We start from the raw sequence: 20198 nt of genomic DNA, 5'->3' as shown, positions 1-20198 counted from the left end.
GTTAATCAACTTCCAATCAAAGAATATATCTTAGGTGGCTTACATAAACCATCAGGGGGAACGAGAAGCTCCCTAGTTTTGAGGGAAGTATCTCAGATTCTGGTGTGGGGGAGACCCGCATTTGTTTGCTGTCAGCGATCCACATTCTGGGTGTGGACAACTGAGAAGCAGATTTCCTCAGCAGACAATCCCTTCATCTGGGAGAATGGTCTTTCCATCCCGAGTGTTTGCAGAGATTTGCAAGAGGAAGATCTAAATACCAAGCTACCCAGATAGGGGTCAAGGTACAGGGATCCTCAGGGAGCTAACAGATGCATTAGCGGTTCCTTGGAGGTTCAATCCAATTTATCCTTTCCGACCGTTACCACAAGTTCCTAGTGTAGTGGCTTTAGTTAAGCAGGCGTCAGTGATACTGACTGCTCCGTCTTGGCCGCAAAGGATATGGTTCACGGATCTAGTGGGGATGTCATCATCTCCTCCGTGGAAGTTACCTTGTTGCAGGGATCTGCTGACCAAGGTCTGTTCATCAATGTCTAGATTCTCTGAGGCTGACTGCGTGGAGATTAAACGCTTAGTCCAGATGTGCAGCCATTTGTTAAGGCTCTGCTGGGATCAGACCTGTGTTTAGATCTAAGGCTCCTCCTTGGAGTTTAAATCTTGTCCTTAAGGTTTTACGGGCTTCGTTGGGGCCTATGCATAAAGTAGACATTAAATTGTTGTCTTGGAAGGTTCCATTCTACTGGCTATTGCTTCTGCGCGCAGAGTATATGTGATTGCTGCCTTGCAATGCGTCCCTTCTTGTCTGGTTTTTCATGCCGATAATGCTGTTCTATGAACCAAGTTAGGTTTTCTTCCTAAGGTTGGGTCAATCGCAACATCAACCTTAAAGAGATTGTGGTTCCTTTCTTATGTCCTAATCCTATTTCGTCGAAGGAACGTTTGTAACATATTTCTGGATGTGGTTTGTGCCTTGAAGTTCTATCTTCGGGCCACGAAGTAATTTAGACAAACCTCTTTCTCTGTTTGTTCTCTTTTCCGGGAAGCGTAGGGGTCAGAGGGCCTCTTTGACTTCCTTATCTTTTTGTCTGAGGAGTGTCATCCGTTTAGCATAGAAATGGCAGGACATAAGCCTCCTCTGAGGATTACAGCTCATTCTACGAGAGCAGTGGTTTCCTCTTGGGCCTTCAAAAATGAGGACTCTATGGATCAGATTTGTAAAGCGGTTACCTGGTTCTCCTTACATACTTTTTCCAAAATTTTACAAGTTTGATGTTTTTGCTTCTGCTGAAACAGCCTTCGGGAGAAAGGTTTTGCTGGCTGTGGTGCCCTCAGATTAGGGTCCGCCTCTTTTTCCCCTCCCGTTAGCATTCTGTGTACTTTAGAGCTTGGGTATATGTTTCCCACAAGATTATGATTGAAAACATAAATTATGCTCACCTGATAATTTAATTTCCATCTGTATGGGAAGAGTCCACAGCTCCTGCCCGTGTTCTCCGATGGGCAGCCCTAAATTTAAAATTTTTTCTTCTGGCACATTTTCACCCTGATATTTCTCCTTCTGTTCCTTGTTCCCTCGGCAGAATGACTGGGGTTATGAAGAAGTGGGGAAGGTATTTAAGCCTTTGGCTGGGGTGTCTTTGCCTCCTCCTGGTGGCCAGGTTCAGTATTTCCCACAAGTAAGGAATGCAGCTGTGGATTCTTCCCATACAGATGGAAATGAATTATCAGGTAAGCATAATTTATGTTATTTACCTGACAGGCCAGGAGTGCATAAATACAGATACATTTTATAGACTGTTATCGCATCTGGTTGTCATGGGTAACGAGATCTCAGCATACAATATATTTTTATGTCCTCACACTTGGATACCCATAATCCCAGTAGGATTACTGCGCACTGTACAATGGAACCCTCTTTTGTCCTCTGTTTACAGCCTATTCACACACTGTGGAAAATTCTGCTTTCTTTGATGATGCCGTTTTACGTTTTCCAAAGATTCATCATCATTATTTTGATTGCAAATCATATTGGAACAACCTGATCCAGTGGGGGATCGGCTTCTGCAACTTGAGCAGGATCTTTGACGATGGGCCTCACTCTCAGCTGCTGGGGCTGGTAAGAAAACCTAGTGATCTCACAACAGGGCCTGTGACATGGGAGGGGCTTAGTATAGTCACTGTCTTTTAATTGGATGCACAGTAGATCTCTTAGTGTTTTGTTATGATATGAAGTAACTGTTTGAGGGGTAGTGACCACTATAAATGGAGTGAGATATCACGTAGAGTATCAGGTTTATAATTATCATTAGAGTAATGAGTACGTAATGTTCCGTAACAAATTATAGCTCATCATTTCTGCATTTAAATATCCCTTTTAAAAGAGACTATGCAGCCCTAGGCACGAACACCTTCATTGTGCAACATAATGACACAGAGTATTTAGTAGTAGAATGTGATATTTCTTCTGTGATTTGAATCTTTCTATTAACCAAATGAGATTTTAATATTGAACGTAACGATTGAGTATTAAATTTAACTACTGATGCCAGTAACCTTACATTGTGGTTTGAGAGTCACACATTTCAGTATTTGTATTTAATATTCTATATAATAATATTCCATAGTTCAATGTTACATTAAGTAAAAGGAATTTGAATGGTTTGCAAATTTGTTTAAAATGAATGAAAATGTCCAATATTCTTTGTTTCACTAAGGTGCAGGCACATTTGAGCGCATGACGTATTTCAGCTGTAGATTTGTGTACTGTAAAATAAACCCTCACATGACGTATATCAAACATATCCTGTAAGCCCAGCCATCTTCTGCATGGGGGATTCTTACAAACATGCGGCTTTTACTAAATATATTACAGTACTATGTTTTTTGAAAAATGGGTGTCCCTAGCTTTTTGTGGAAGCTGCCACTATCAGCCAATGAACAGTAGATACCTAAGTTATGAGTTGTGCACAACTATGTACATTAAATGTAAAAAAAAAATTGTTTGTGACAAGAGGCCACAATTTAAGATGGAAGGAAATGAGATTTAGAGGGATATTTATCAAAGGTCTGGCGGACCTGATCCGCACTGTCGGATCAGGTCCGCCAGACCTCGCTGAATGAGGAGAGCAATATGCTCTCCGTATTCAGCATTGCACCAGCAGCTCTTGTGAGCTGCTGGTGCAACGCCGGCCCCTGCAGATTCACCGCCAGCAGGGAGGTGTCAATCAACCCGATCGTACTCGATCGGGTTGAATTGCGGCAATGTCTGTCCGCCTGCTCAGAGCAGGTGGACAGGGTTATGGAGCAGCGGTCTTTAGACCGCTGCTTCATAACTGCTGTTTCTGGCGAGCCTGCAGGCTCGCCAGAAACACAGGCCCTCGAGCTCCATCCGGAGCTTGGTAAATGGGCCCCATAATTTCCAGCAACATAAACGATTTGTTCACTGTAAGAGCAATTAAATTGTGAAACTCATTACCTGAGGAGGTAGTGAATGCCAATACCTTAGATACATTTAAAAATGGTTTAGATACATTTCTGGCTAGAACATGAAATTTCTTTGAAAGGGATTAAGTTAAGCTCATTTGGAGCTTTTATTGTAAATCGGGTAAGATTTGTATAGGTTGAACGCAGTGGATTTCTGTCTTCTTTCAACCTTATCTACTATGTAATGTTACTATGTTTTAATTAACCTTTGTTCATGCAAAGCTATTTTAAAAAAGATTTCTTGCTGCTCTTTCATCTACACGGTAGAACATGTCCCTTTAACGTCCGCATTTAACATGGGGAGTGGGTTCACATCATCTCAGTCCTGAATATTCCTCTGTGCTGAAATGACAGAACTTTGTGGAGGTTTTTTGTCTTACAGATGTCTCAAGAGTTGGGGATCAGCGAGAATTCGTTCAAGACAGACAACATGGAGGTGAGAAGAGAGGGTTATTGCACTTTATAGTCACATCCTTTTCTGTCTGTCCCTCTGTATGTCTGTCCCTCTGTATGTCTGTCCTGCACTAACTCTGGGTGTTATGGGGGCAGGATTTCAGGTTTGTAAAATGAATGTTCCTCTACTGAAGAAAAAAACTGTTTGTTTTCATGGTTGAGCTGTCTCACCGTCCATCAATAGAGTGAGATTCATTAATCATATGCAGGTAGCCACCAATCACCATCAAACATGCACGTAGCCGCCAATCACCAGCAAGCATATGGACGTAGCCGCCAATCACCAGCAGGCATATGCACGTAGCCACCAATCACCAGCAAGCATATGCACGTAGCCGCCAATCACCAGCAGGCATATGCACGTAGCCACCAATCACCATCAAACATATGCACGTAGCCGCCAATCCCCAGCAAGCATATGCACATAGCCACCAATCACCAGCAAGCATATGCACGTAGCCGCCAATCACCAGCAAGCATATGCACGTAGCCACCAATCACCAGCAAGCATGTGCACATAGCCGTGATTGTGAATAGAGAGGCTTTAGTAGTGCGCTGGCAATAAGGATTAAATACCAAACACCTAAAAATTAGAAAGATCCTTCCGTCTTTCAACAAACGATAAAGTAAGAGATTAGGAGTGATAGGTGTGCTAATAGTAGCTGAAGGTATACTAAAAGTCTAGCAAAGAATTTTCAAACAATGTGAGATTTATCCCTGTGTAATAAGTTACGGTGTGAGATCTTGTAGGGTGGATTAAAAAGTTTCCACATATACTTTAAATTATATAGTGTTCGTGTTTATAAAAACATATTATTATCTACCACTATTGTAAAATATAAAGAGAAAGATTTATATAGCCACTGTGAGTAGAAAATATATTTATAAGTTAATGAGATACATATAAACAATATACTTATAAAAACATCAACTTAAAGGGACGTCTCCCTAAATGCATAAAATATTCAGAATTTAAAAACAATGATTGTATTAGCGACACTTTAATTAGTGTTTAAATAAGCTGCCCCATACATAAAATTATGCATAAGTGTCCGTTTCTTTGAGTGTATAGGATAGTTCAAAGTGGTATTTGTATATCCAGCTATGTTAAGATAGATAGTTGACAGTCCAAATATTTATGAACGTGTTAGCCAATGGTAGATATAAAAAGTTATTTCTTAGATTAATATTACCTCCGGGTAAAACAGGTTACCATACATATGCTTTCCAAATAGGATCGAGTACCTGTTTTTCTTTAGACCCGTTTCACAGCGACTCCCCTTCTTACCTGGTGACTGAACAGCACCGCATGTGTCTTGGCGTCTGACGTCACGACTTGGTATCTCGGGTGGGATTAGCTGGAGATGTTAAAAGACGATCAGCTTCTTTTTAGATAATAAAATAAATCCTTTATGAAATGAAGATATTGTAGACAAATCCTGCACTTAGTGCTAAGTGCACGCAGGAATGAGGAGGTTCCAGTATGAGTATTATAGACAACCTGGGTTGTTACAATATTAAAACTGTTATCACATAGTATCCAAAAGTCTCTTTGTGTATTAATTTCACACAATTATAGGGTCAGCAGTCACAAGGTCGACGCGTTTCGCTCAAAGGAGCTTTATCAAGATCCTGGTGACTGTTGTATCGTTATTTTTAAAGGTATCAGTTGTTTCTGATTGGTCTTCCAATAATTGAGTTCATTTAAGGTGGAATTTTATGTTATCCATCTAGCCCATAGATATCAACAGAGTTTTAAGATGGAAATTTATTTTAAATTCTGAATATTTTATGCAATTAGGGAGACGTCCCTTTAAGTTGGTGTTTTTATAAGTATATTGTTTATATGTATCTCATTATCTTATAAATATATTTTCTACTCACAGTGGCTATATAAATCTTTCTCTTTATATTTTACAATAGTGGTAGATAATAATATGTTTATATAAACACGAACACTATATAATTTAAAGTATATGTGGAAACTTTTTAATCCACCCTACAAGATCTCACACCGTAACTTATTACACAGGGATAAATCTCACATTGTTTGAAAATTCTATGCTAGACTTTTAGTATACCTTCAGCTACTATTAGCGCACCTATCACTCCTAATCTCTTACTTTATCATGTGCACATAGCCACCAATCGCCACCCGTATCCTACTCACAGGCTGCAGATGATTAATGTATCACAAATGAAGCGACTTTATCCGTATGATAGTTATTAGAGGTGTAATGGTGACGTCTCAACAAGTTTTATATATTTGAAGAACTGTTCAAATAAAACAAAATGTATGCTTACCTGATAAATTTATTTCTCTTGTGGTGTATCCAGTCCACGGATTCATCCATTACTTGTGGGATATTCTCCTTCCCAACATGAAGCTGCAAGAGGATCACCCACAGCAGAGCTATCTATATAGCTCCTCCCTTAACTGCCACCTCCAGTCATTCGACCGAAGACAAGCAAGAGAAAGGAGAAACTAAAGGGTGCAGTGGTGACTGTAGTTTAAAAATAAAAAACACCTGCCTTAAAATGACAGGGCGGGCCGTGGACTGGATACACCACAAGAAAAATAAATTTATCAGGTGAGCATAAATTTTGTTTTCTCTTGTAAGGTGTATCCAGTCCACGGATTCATCCATTACTTGTGGGATACCAATACCAAAGCTATAGGACACGGATGAAGGGAAGGACAAGGCAGGCACTTAAACAGAAGGCACCACTGCCTGAAAGACCTTTCTCCCAAAAATAGCCTCAGAAGAAGCAAAAGTATCAAATTTGTAGAATTTAGAAAAAAGTATAAAGCGAAGACCAAGTCGCCGCCTTACAAATCTGTTCAACAGAAGCCTCATTTTTAAAAGTCCTTGTGGAAGCCACCGCTCTAGTGGAATGAGCTGTAATTCTTTCAGGAGGCTGCTGGCCAACAGTCTCATAAGCTAAGCGGATTATATTCTTAACCAAAAAAGAAAGAGAAGTTGCTGAAGCCTTTTGGCCTTTCCTCTGTCCAGAGTAGACAACAAACAATGCAGATGTTTGACGAAAATCTTTAGTAGCTTGTAAATAAAACTTTAAAGAACGAACCACGTCAAGATTGTGTAATAGACGTTCCTTCTTTGAAGAAGGATTAGGACACAGTGACGGAACAACAATCTCCTGATTGATATTCTTATTAGATACCACCTTAGGAAGAAACCCAGGTTTGGTACGCAAAACTACCTTATCTGCATGGAAGATCAGATAAGGGGAATCACACTGCAAGGCAGATAACTCTGAAACTCTTCGAGCCGAAGAGATAGCTACCAAAAACAGAACTTTCCAAGATAAAAGCTTGATATCTATGGAATGTAAAGGTTCAAACGGAACCCCTTGAAGAACTTTAAGAACTAAATTTAAACTCCATGGCGGAGCAACAGGTTTAAACACAGGCTTGATTCTAACTAAAGCCTGACAAAACGCCTGAACGTCTGGAACATCCGCCAGACGCTTGTGCAAAAGAATAGATAGAGCAGAAATCTGTCCCTTTAAGGAACTATCTGACAATCCCTTCTCCAATCCTTCTTGGAGAAAAGATAATATCCTGGGAATCCTGACTTTACTCCATGAGTAACCCTTGTATTCACACCAATGAAGATATTTACACCATATCTTATGATAGATTTTCCTGGTGACAGGCTTTCGAGCCTGAATTAAGGTATCAATGACCGACTCGGAGAAACCACGTTTTGATAAAATCAAGCGTTCAATCTCCAAGCAGTCAGCCGCAGAGAAATTAGATTTGGATGGTTGAAAGGACCCTGAAGTAGAAGGTCCTGCCTCAGCGGTAGAGTCCATGGTGGAAGGGATGACATGTCCACCAGATCTGCATACCAAGTCCTGCGTGGCCACGCAGGTGCTATCAAAATCACCGAAGCTCTCTCCTGTTTGAGCTTGGCAATCAGACGAGGGAGAAGAGGAAACGGTGGAAACACATAAGCCAGGTTGAAAGACCAAGGCGCTGCTAGAGCATCTATCAGCACTGCCTTGGGATCCCTGGACCTGGATCCGTAACAAGGAAGCTTGGCGTTCTGACGAGACGCCATGAGATTGAGTTCTGGTTTGCCCCAAAGTTGAATTAACTGTGCAAACACCTCCGGATGGAGTTCCCACTCCCCCGGATGAAAAGTCTGTCGACTTAGAAAATCCGCCTCCCAGTTCTCTACTCCTGGGATATGGATAGCTGATAGATGGCGAGAGTGAACCTCTGCCCATAGAATTATCTTTGAAACTTCCAACATTGCTAGGGAACTCCTTGTTCCCCCTTGATGGTTGATGTAAGCTACAGTCGTGATGTTGTCCGACTGAAATCTGATGAACCTGACCGCAGAAGGCTGAGGCCAAGCCTGAAGAGCATTGAATATCGCTCTTAGTTCCAGAATGTTTATCGGAAGGAGTGCCTCCTCCTGAGTCCACGAGCCCTGAGCCTTCAGGGAGTTCCAGACTGCACCCCAGCCCAAAAGTCTGGCATCTGTCGTTACTATTGTCCAATCTGGCCTGCGGAAAGTCATACCCTTGGACAGATTGACCCGAGATAGCCACCAGAGAAGAGAATCCCTGGTCTCTTAATCCAGATTTAGTAGAGGGGACAAATCTGTGTAATCCCCATTCCACTGACTGAGCATGCAGAGTTGCAACGGTCTGAGATGTAGGCGGGCAAACGGCACTATGTCCATTGCCGCTACCATTAAGCCGATTACTTCCATACACTGAGCCACTGAAGGGCGAGAAGTAGAATAAAGAACACGGCAGGAATTTAGAAGTTTTGACAACCTGGCCTCTGTCAGGTAAATCTTCATTTCTACAGAATCTATCAGAGTTCCTAGGAAGGAAACTCTTGTGAGAGGGGATAGAGAACTCTTTTCTTCGTTCACTTTCCACCCATGCGACCTCAGGAATGCCAGAACAATGTCTGTATGGGACCTGGCGATTTGAAAATTTGACGCCTGTATTAGAATGTCGTCTAGGTAAGGGGCTACTGCTATACCCCGCGGCCTTAGGACCGCTAGGAGTGACCCCAGACCCTTTGTAAAGATTCTTGGTGCCGTAGCTAACCCAAAGGGAAGAGCCACAAACTGGTAATGCCTGTCTAGGAAGGCGAACCTGAGAAACCGATGATGATCTCTGTGTATCGGAATGTGCAGATAAGCATCCTTTAAGTCCACGGTAGTCATATATTGACCATCCTGGATCATAGGTAGGATGGTTCGAATAGTCTCCATCTTGAAGGATGGGACCCTGAGAAATTTGTTTAGGATCTTGAGATCTAAGATTGGTCTGAAGGTTCCCTCTTTCTTGGGAACCACAAACAGATTTGAATAGAAGCCTAGCCCCTGTTCCTCCTTTGGAACTGGGTGGATCACTCCCATAACTAGGAGGTCTTGAATACAATGTAAGAATGTCTCTCTCTTTATCTGGTTTGCAGAGAGATGAAATCTTCCTTTTGGGGAAGAAGCTTTGAAGTCCAAAAGATATCCCTGGGACACAATTTCCAATGCCCAGGGATCCTGGACATCTCTTGCCCAAGCCTGGGCAAAGAGAGAAAGTCTGCCCCCTACTAGATCTGTTACCGGATCGGGGGCTGATCTTTCATGCTGTCTTAGAGGCAGCAGCAGGTTTTTTGGCCTTCTTTCCTTTGTTCCAAGCCTGGTTAGGTCTCCAGACCGGCTTGGACTGGGCAAAATTTCCCTCTTGTTTTGTATTAGAGGAAGTTGAAGCTGCGCCACTCTTGAAGTTTCGAAAGGCACGAAAATTAGGCTGTTTGGTCCTTAATTTGTTGGACCTATCCTGAGGAAGGGCGTGACCTTTTCCTCCAGTAATATCAGAAATGATCTCCTTCAGTCCAGGCCTGAATAGGGTCTGCCCCTTGAAGGGAATGTTGAGAAGCTTAGACTTTGAAGTGACGTCAGCTGACCAGGATTTAAGCCATAGCGCCCTACGTACCTGAATAGCAAAACCTGAGTTGTTAGCTGTTAGTTTAATTAAATGAACAACGGCGTCAGAAACAAATGAATTGGCTAGCTTAAGAGCTTTAAGCTTGTCAAGGATATCATCCAATGGGGTTTCTACTGTAGAGCCTCTTCTAGAGACTCAAACCAGAAGGCCGCAGCAGCAGTGACAGGGGAAATGCATGCAAGGGGCTGGAGAATAAAACCCTGTTGAATAAAAATTTTTTTAAGGTAACCCTCTAATTTTTTAAAAATAGTACAAGAAATGCCGCTTAGGTAAAAAATGTGGTAGCTTTATTCAAACAATTAAAACTCTTCATGCTATCGTGCAGTAAACTTTAAATAGAAAATGAATTGTCACAGAAATAGGCCAGTCTGACGCTTTTCGGCTCTTATGCCTTATTCATAGACTATATCTACTCAATCTTCCTGTGGGGCTTTAAATGCCCCCTCACAATCTCATTGGTCACCTACAACTGTGAATCATCACTCTCCTCCCTCTTGCTTGTCTGTCATTGGTTTCGATAAGACTCCCCCTACACACCTCTATATACACCCTCCTTCCACTCGTATCTTCAACAGCTGATGATCTCAGCTGTAAGTTAACACTGTGCACTCAGTTTAATCTGGGCATCTTACGTCCTTAGACCTGCATATACAAATCATTGTATGCAGGCTTTTGGGATAAGTACTGTGTGTTTGGCTATGGAAACCACTCTTTATGTTAGTATGCACCATCAATTATTTGTGCAAACTTAGTTCGGTTACTTAATGCCCACTCACAGTTTTATCCCAAATAATAACGGTTGTTAGAATGCTTGTTAACTTTTAAAAATAGATGTTCTTAAGTGTGAATGAATAACAGTTCGGTTCAGTAATTCATCATACATAGTTATTTTTGTTTTATTTGGGCTTGTGGCCAGATACAACACCTTGCTACTGTCTGAATGTGTATCATTATCTTTCTCTTATATCGATAATTGTATGACAGTCAGGCTTGTACCTGGCCCCATGTCCAATACGATTACTCCCAGAAATTTATTACATCATCTTTAATGTTGAGACCTACTGGTCTGCGTGTGCTTAAAGTGAAGATCCAGTATGCCTCTCTACGGAACAATTCATTTGTCCTATTGCCTCCTCTGGATTTTTTGTCTATCACATCTATTACGATCCATTTGAGGGCACTAACATCTCCCTGATGGACATTCAAAAAATGTTTAGCCACTCCAGTAGGGGTCCTCTCTTTATCAATATCGTTGAGGTGCTCCCTAATTCTCGCTCGTAACTCCCTAGAGGTGCACCCCACATATTGTAGTCTGCATAACTGGCATGTTACCAAGTACACTGCATATTCGGTTCTACAATTTGTACACTTTTGACACTCATAAACTTTATGCGTCTGTGTGGATTGAAATACCTTACTGACTGTTGTATACTTGCAAGCTGTACAGCTCCCTGTGCCACATCTATAGTGCCCTTTACAGCTTAGCCAGCTACTCTCCTTCTTTGTTTTTTTCAACATACTGGGTGATATCATATTGCCAATGGTGATGTTCCTTCTTGAATCAAATCGACAACCCTTATCAACCACATTTTTCAATACATCATCACCTCTCAGTATCTGCAAATTCTTTTTAATAATGTTACAAATTTCATTAAACTGGCTGGTGTAGGTGGTTACAAATGTGATTTCACTTTTGTCTTTTTGTTTGGGGGGTTTGGGCTTTAACAGCATGTCTCTCGGTATGCCGTTAACTTCCTTCAGAGCTCTATTTATTGGGCCCTCCGGATAGCCCCTCTCTCTCAGCTTCTGAACCAATTTGGTACTTTCGGTCACATAATCAGAGTCTTCTGTACAATTACGTTTTCTCTGATTAGTTGGCCTTTTGCCACACCATAATGCAAATGGTGTGGATGGCTACTCCTTGCATGAATTAAAGAATTAGCTGAGATGGGCTTCGTGTAGAGTTTGGTCTTTACCCCACTGGCAACAACATCACCTATTAATGTGATATCCAAGTAATCCACTTGGTTTCTGTCAAAACAAAATGTGAAAGACAGGCCCACTTCGTTGCTATTAAGGTATGACACAAACTGTTCTCTAGATTCCCCGCTGCCCATCCATATGAACAGCAGGTCATCTATGTAGCGCTTATATCCTACTATCTGCTCCCCATAAGGATTACCATCCGCAAAGACGTGGGACAGCTCCCACCAGCCCATGAACAAATTCGCATAGGCTGGTGCAAACTTGGCTCCCATCGCTGTCCCACGCCTCTACAGATAGTATTGTCCATTGAAGCTAAAAAAGTTGTGAGTTAGCAGGAATTCAATGACTCGCAAAATGTAGTCCTTTAGCTCCTGCGTATAATCACTCAGATAGTCCAAAAAGGTGTTGCACAGCCTGCAAACCCTTATCGTGTGGGATGGCGGAATATAATCCCACCACATCTACTGTCAGCCAACAATACTCAGGTAACCAAGTGACCTCTTCTACTATATTCAGCAGATGTTTCGTGTCACGGAGGAAAGTAGGCAATTTCCACACTAATGGTTGTAACAGAGATTCCACCCAATATGACAGATTCTCGAAGAGAGACCCGATCCCAGACACGATCGGTCTCCCCCGAACATCCTTGATGGACTTGTGCACCTTCGGCAAGTGATGGAAAATAGGTGTCACCGGTTCCTTCACATATAAATACTCAAAGGTGCACAAGTCCAACAGGCCCTCCTCCATTCCATCGTCAAGTAGATCCTTAAGCTCCTTCTGGAACCTATTAGTTGGATCATATGGCAATCTCTGGTATACCTCTTCATCGCTTAGTTGTCTGTTTGCCTCCTGTATGTACATGGATTCCTCCATGACCACTATTGTGCCACCCTTATCGGCATTTTTTATCACAATGCCTTTCCTATCTTTCAGGCTCCTCAGGCCTTTCTGTTCGGCATGTGTAAGATTGTGCCTTTGGGAACTGCAATCTGCTTTTAATTTAACCAGATCCTCCTCTACCCTCTTATGGAAGCTTTCCAACACTTCCCCTCTGAAATGGATGGGGTAAAATTTGGATTTGTTCTTAAACCCTGTGTGACTTCCTTTACTGGAAGTAGCCCCCATACTCTCTCTTTCCAGATATCTCAATGTTAGGAAATCTACTGTGTCTTTGTAGAGAAAGCAGTCATTAAATACCTCTATTTTCTCTGTCTCTAATGTATCTGTACACCCCTGGATTTCTTCACTGTGGTAGAATTTCTTAATGGTTAACTTGCGCACAAACCTATTGACATCCAGGAGTGTATCAAATACCTTAAAGTCAGTAGCAGGAACAAAGTTTAGGCCCAACTCTAGAACTTTAATTTCTTCAGAGCTCAATTCTATACTTGTTAGATTAATGACCCTCATATTTTGTATTTGTTTTGTTTGTCTTTCCTTAGGGAATAATGCTCCTGCCTGGCCTGTTGATCTTTGCCTTTTCCTCTTCCCCTTCCTCCTACTGTCCCTCCACCCTGTCCTCTACCTCCCGAAAAACCTGAGTTTCTGAGGAAGATAGATTAGACATAGGTAGCGTATCTGCTGGTAGTGAATATTTGTTTACTCTATTACCTCCTCTACCTCTATTCTTAAGAATACCCACTACCCCTGTAGAAATATTGCTATGTGTGGATTGGTGTGGGGTACTATCACTGCCCAAGGATGTACTTGGAACTGGACTCTCATTAAATGTGTGTTGGGGTCCTTCTTCTTCAGAGGAACCCCCACTTATGGCATAATCAACAAAGTCTCTTAAATCATTATCTTCACTCGAATCAGTATCAACAAAAGTCACTTGTCTCTTTCCTTGTTCCAGTAATTGTCCCTTTGCTCCCGTTACAATCCCTCTCTTGTTGTTGTTCTTTCTTGACTGCCTCATTCTCCTAGGGTTCTGTGAGTTCCACTGGTATACTCTATTGTTGGTGTAATCCTCAGTATCCCTTAAGTATTTGCGATATTTCAATTTGTCCACCTCTTTCTTCAGGTCGTCTATCGTCATCCTCAACATAGAATCTAATTGTTCATATTGTTCATGATCAACAAATTTGTTAAGATCTCTCTGAATGTCTTTAATAAATTTCCTGGTTTCCTCTAATTTTTGATCTTTATACTTGATTATTACATTCATCAACCTAATGGAACATTCAGTAAGGATCTCGTTCCAATCATTATAAACCATTCTTCTGTTACTTGAAAGGAGGGATACTTCCTGATTCTGAGACCCCTTGGTACCATTTTCATATCTATGTATTTTTCTAAAGATCTTTTATCCCACCAAATCTGATATTCTTTTGTGAGAGTCTTTTCCATTAATAAAAATACATCTGAAATATCTTTGGTCTGGGTCTCAGGATTAAAAATATCTTTGAGTGTTGGTCTGTGTCTCTCAATGTCTTCTAGACTTGTCAGGGAGTAAAAGTTACTGCATGTAGCTACTCTGTCATCCATAATTGTAGCTGTCGAATACACTAATCTTATTGTCAACTTTATAGTGTGTCAACAGAGTGAATAAAGCTTTCAATAACCACGTTATAACGTTATATCATTAACGTATGTATACATATATATGTATTTGAGAAGCTCATTTAACTTTACACTTGCATTGTACAGTTCGTATCACACACGTATTAGCAACCTTCAATAATTCCTTGTAAGAATAAATGTTAAGGTACTTGCCACTTCATCAATGTGATTACCTGTCGAATATCCGGACTCTCAGCCTGTGAACCCGAAGAGAATGTGTAATGTAGACAAGAGGTTGTTCCACTGGCTTATGAGTATCCGCGCTGCTATCGGTGACTGAAAGAAATTAAGGTATTTGTTCTCACCTCTGTTTGTCTCATCCGTCTTACCCCTCCCGTTGGATCTCTCCGCTCTGTTTCTCCGCTCTGTGGCGGTTGCGGGATTCCTCCGATGGTGTCTGACGTCACTCCCTCGTGACCGGTCCTGACCTATGGCGGGGCAGACTTGGTGAACAGCTGTCCAGGCAACTAACAGTTTACACCGGTCTTGGCAGCAAGGAAATGCAGGTGTGTAGCCGGAGCTCCCTCGGGTAAACCCGGGCTGTACGCCCTGTAGCAGCACACAAAGGCCCTCTCCTTGGCCAAAATTTCAAAAATAGTACAAGAAATGCCTGCTTTATTCAAACAATTAAAACTCTTCATGCTATCGTGCAGTAAACTTTAAATAGAAAATGAATTGTCACAGAAATAGGCCAGTCTGACGCGTTTCGGCTCTTATGCCTTATTCATAGACTATATCTACTCAATCTTCCTGTGGGGCTTTAAATGCCCCCTCACAATCTCATTGGTCGCCTACAACTGTGAATCATCACTCTCCTCCCTCTTGCTTGTCTGTCATTGGTTTCGATAAGACTCCCCCTACACACCTCTATATACACCCTCCTTCCACTCGTATCTATTCAACAGCTGATGATCTCAGCTGTAAGTTAACACTGTGCACTCAGTTTAATCTGGGCATCTTACGTCCTTAGACCTGCATATACAAATCATTGTATGCAGGCTTTTATGATAAGTACTGTGTGTTTGGCTATGGAAACCACTCTTTATGTTAGTATGCACCATTAATTATTTGTGCAAACTTAGTTCGGTTACTTAATGCCCACTCACAGTTTTATCCCAAATAATAACGATTGTTAGAATGCTTGTTAACTTTTAAAAATAGATGTTCTTAAGTGTGAATGAATAACAGTTCGGTTCAGTAATTCATCATACATAGTTATTTTTGTTTTACTCTAATTTTACTCAAATTTTTTATCCATTGGATCTAGAAAAACACAACTGTCTTCAACAGGGATATTTGTACGCTTCGCTAGAGTAGAAACTGCTCCCTCCACCTTAGGGACTGTTTGCCACAAGTCCCGTCTAGCGGCATCTATGGGAAACATCTTTTTAAAAACAGGAGGGGGAGAGAACGGTACACCTGGTCTATCCCATTCCTTAGTAATAATTTCTGAAAACCTCTTAGGTATTGGAAAAACATCAGTGTAAACAGGCACTGCGTAGTATTTATCCAATTTACACAATTTCTCTGGGACTACAATGGCGTCACAGTCATCCAGAGTTGCTAAAACCTCCCTGAGCAACATGCGGAGGTGTTCAAGCTTAAATTTAAATGTAGACATATCAGAATCAGGTTGAAGTGTCTTCCCTGAGTCAGAAAAATCACCCACAGATAGAAGCTCTCCTTCTTCAGCTTCTGCACATTGTGAGGGTATATCGGACATAGCTACTAAAGCGTCAGAGAGCTCTGTATTTTTTCTAGTCCCAGAGCTGTCTCGCTTTCCTTGTAACCCTGGCAGTTTGGACAATACTTCTGTAAGAGTATGATTCATAACTGCCGCCATGTCTTGTAAAGTATACGCAATGGGCGCGCTAGATGTACTTGGCGCCTCTTGAGCGGGAGTTAAAGGCTCTGACACGTGGGGAGAGTTAGTCGGCATAACTTCCCCCTTGTCAATTTCCTCTGGTGATAAATCTTTTAAAGCCAGAATATGGTCTTTATAACTTATAGTAAGATCAGTGCATTTGGTACACATTCTAAGAGGGGGTTCCACAATGGCTTCTAAACATAATGAACAAGGAGTTTCCTCTATGTCAGACATGTTTAACAGACTAGTAATGAGACCAGCAAGCTTTGAAAACACTTTAATTAATGTGAAAAAGCAGAATATAAAAAACGGTACTGTGCCTTTAAGGGACAAAAACAAACACAAAAACTGCAAAACAGTGAAAAAAGCAGTTAACTCTATGAAATTTTTACAGTGTATATAAAAGACTAAAATAGCATTGCACCCACTTGCAAATGGATGATTAACCCCTCAGGTTCAAAAACGAAGCAAAAAAACGGTAAAAAACGTTATAACAGTCAAAAGCAAACTGCCACAGCTCTACTGTGGCTCCTACCTTCCCATAAAACGACTTTTGTAGGCACAAAAACCCTTTACAGAGATCCAATATGTCAGGGGACTCCTTCAGGGAAGCTGGATGTCTCAGAATGTAAAAACAACTGCACAATTAGAGCGCAAAAATAGGCCCCTCCCACCATGCACACAAAGTCAGAGGGCCTTAAAAAACTATTCCTAGGAGTAAAATATCAGCCATGTGTAAAACTAGGCCCCAAATAAACATTTATCACCTCAGTCAAAAACGTTCTTTATATATATATGCAAACGTTTAACATACTAAGCCATAATAGAAAGTAATATGAAAATTACCCTTTACTGCAAGCATGATGCCAGTCATTTATTAAATCACTGCAATCAGGCTTACCTTAACTATATCAGGCACTGTCAGCCTTTTTTAGTTCTTATCATCCTCTAGAAAAAAATATACTGAACATACCTCAGGGCAGTTAAGTCTGCAGGCCGTTCTCCCAACTGAAGTTTCCCCATACTCTTCAGTTATGTGTGAGAACAGCAGTGGACCTTAGTTACAACCTGCTAAGATCATCAAAAACTGTGAAAGATAAATAGGAGCGCCTTTGGCTTAGGTACAATCAGGGATCACACTCTGGGTGGGTTATTTACTGAAATTGATTATTTATTATAATATCCAAACATTAAACATAAAACAAAGATATGGAATTAAAACCTCATAAAAACATGTACCCTAATACAAAGGGTACTACTTAGTTACATCAGTTCCTTATTAAGAATCAATCACATACAAAAATGTGCTAGAATATAAGGCAGGGTTTATATCCTCTATTGCAACAAGGTTATTATACCAAACTGTGGACCTTCACAACAACCAGACACAATGACTGGTCGATGCTAATAAGCACCGTATGTGTCAATACGAATTCACACCATATATGTGTATGTGCGTGAACAAGAGACAATGACAGTCTATAATTCAGAATATTAAGAACCAATAGTCTAAATTGTCAGAATATAAAAACGGTGTTCCAATATGTTAAAGTGGTGATATAAAACGTGTAAAAATGGTGTTATTTTAAAAAATAAATCACAATGAAAAAGGATCAGAGACTCTGAAAAAAGTGTAAAAAATAAAGTGAGACAAAACCGGTTTGTCAAAAATGTGAATAAGGTAACAAGATGATATGTAAAAATACAATGACCAAAGTGTGCAATAAGGTGATCAATGTTGTGCAAAAAAGTGCTCCTGTGCTTGACTCCTGATAAACAATAGTGTCTGACTCAAATAGATTGCTAACAATAGACAAATCCAATATTGACCTGTCAATATATCTTAGGCAATATTAATACATAAACATAAAAAACATATCTAAAAAACATATCTAAAAAACAAATGACATTCCTAAAAGTCCTAAAATATTGTCCAGTTTATAGTCCAATATTGTTGGTCCACACTGGTGAGGGACTGGAGGGAGAAAAAAACCCAATTAGCTTTGAATTGTATCCTGATCCAGAGTCCTAATACTTGCTGGATGAATCTGAAATCAAAAACAGAAAAAATACCTCACATAAAGGGCCTTTAGGGTGAAGTCCAAATGGTATCAAACTTACCCCCAAAGCCAAGATTCCTGGTACTGGTATAGCCTCACAAACCTCTACGCGTTTCGGCCCTGCAGCGGGGCCTTTTTCAAGATAATATGAGGCTCAAATGAACTGAACTTATATAGCTGATATGGGGGAGTGGCTTGGTCAAATTGCGCCAAATGTTGCTGCCGGCGGGAAAAATTTTACCGCCAAAAAGCTGTCCTCGTGATCAATCTATTAAACCGGATATCCGCTATGCCCCATACTTCCGGTTGCGTCACTTCCGGTTGTCCCGGTCAATTTCCGGTTTTTGTATTTCCGGCGGACGCTATGCCATCTTTGTTATGGGCAAATATGGGCAAATATGGGCAGGTTATAGGTGGCCATTTTCGATAGTTTAGAAATTATTCTTATTTCGCTGGCATTATAATTTAAGTTTGCCGGCTAAGGGAACTATTAGTGGCTTTATAAAAAATAAATATAAAAATATGTAAAAATACTCAAATATAAAAATATAAAAAGAAGATGGGATTAGATTTTAGGCTCACAAGTACCAGGTAAACATATTTGCAACTGGTATGCTTGGACTTATACATAAAATTAAATAATCAATATAGCAGCATCTGAAGCGACATCTAAAACAACACAAATAGGAACATTGGGGGTTCCCTCTAATTCCTAACATCCACTTGATTCTATATAATCTTGGTTGTTGTAATATAAGGGGAATGGTTGATGTCAACGTAAGATAAGACCATAGACAATTGGATTACAATACAGATTTTCATATTCACAGAATTCTTAACACCAGGATGACCCCTTGCTATTCAATTATGAAATACTAAATAATTCAATGAAATCGCTGGAGAATCATTACTACGATTATATCGCATCCTATTAATTACAGTTGTAAATTCGGTTTTATTTATACAGAAAACGTGGGGGTTCATCAGACATCATAATAATTTATGTAGCTGTTGCCCAAACTATGTGTAGTGGGGGGTTTCTATATAATATAATAATGATGGTTTTTGGAAGAGTTTTCCGGTGTATTGGGATATCTAATAGGAATCGGTCTAGATGGGTATCTTATTTAATTTTGAAATAGATGTACTATTTCGAAGTTAGCATTGTGTCCTTTCGGGTAGATGCAGTCCAAGTTAAATATCCACTTGGATTCTATCTTCAACATCTTGCTTTCCATGTTTCCACCCCTCCAATCCCTATTTACCTTACAGATCCCCATATACTTGAAACTTTTATTACTTCCCCCATGTATTTCTTTAAAGTGTTTGTAAAGAGGCAAATCTGTTTTTCCCCATTTAATCTGCAATAAATGCTCCCGGATTCTATCCTTCAATTTCCTGGTGGTCTGTCCCACGTATTGCAGGCCACAGCCGCATTCTATTAGATATACTACAAATTTGTCTGTACATCTGATGGTTTGTTTGACTTGAAATACTTCATTATTTATTTTGGATCTAAAGCAATTGTTCTTAATACCATGTTGACATGCTTTACATAGGTGGCATGGATAAAAGCCATAAAGTTTCTTGGCTGTTATCCCTGAGGTGTTAGCCATATTTGTATTACACCTAGGGATACTTGGAGCCAATATTGACTTTAGATTCTCCGCTTTTCTGTAGATGAAGTAGGGTCGTTCGGTTAGATGTTCCCCTATGATATCATCATCCTTGAGAAGGTGCCAGTGTCTTTTTACTATGTCTTCCATTACCTTTTTCCTCTCATTGTATTG

The 20198-nt window shown here is 40.6% G+C and overlaps 1 pseudogene; it reads left to right on the top strand.

The window, feature by feature from the left end:
• The first annotated feature begins 1815 nt into the window (after window positions 1-1815).
• The window catches only part of LOC128636414 (coiled-coil domain-containing protein 134-like), a 29375-nt pseudogene continuing 10992 nt past the window's right edge, over window positions 1816-20198 (top strand).

This window comes from Bombina bombina, chromosome 7, assembly GCF_027579735.1.
Source record: "Bombina bombina isolate aBomBom1 chromosome 7, aBomBom1.pri, whole genome shotgun sequence".
NCBI classification, from domain to species: domain Eukaryota; kingdom Metazoa; phylum Chordata; class Amphibia; order Anura; family Bombinatoridae; genus Bombina; species Bombina bombina.
The sequence above is the reverse complement of the archived record's forward strand: the minus strand, read 5'-3'. Positions and strand labels throughout refer to the sequence as shown.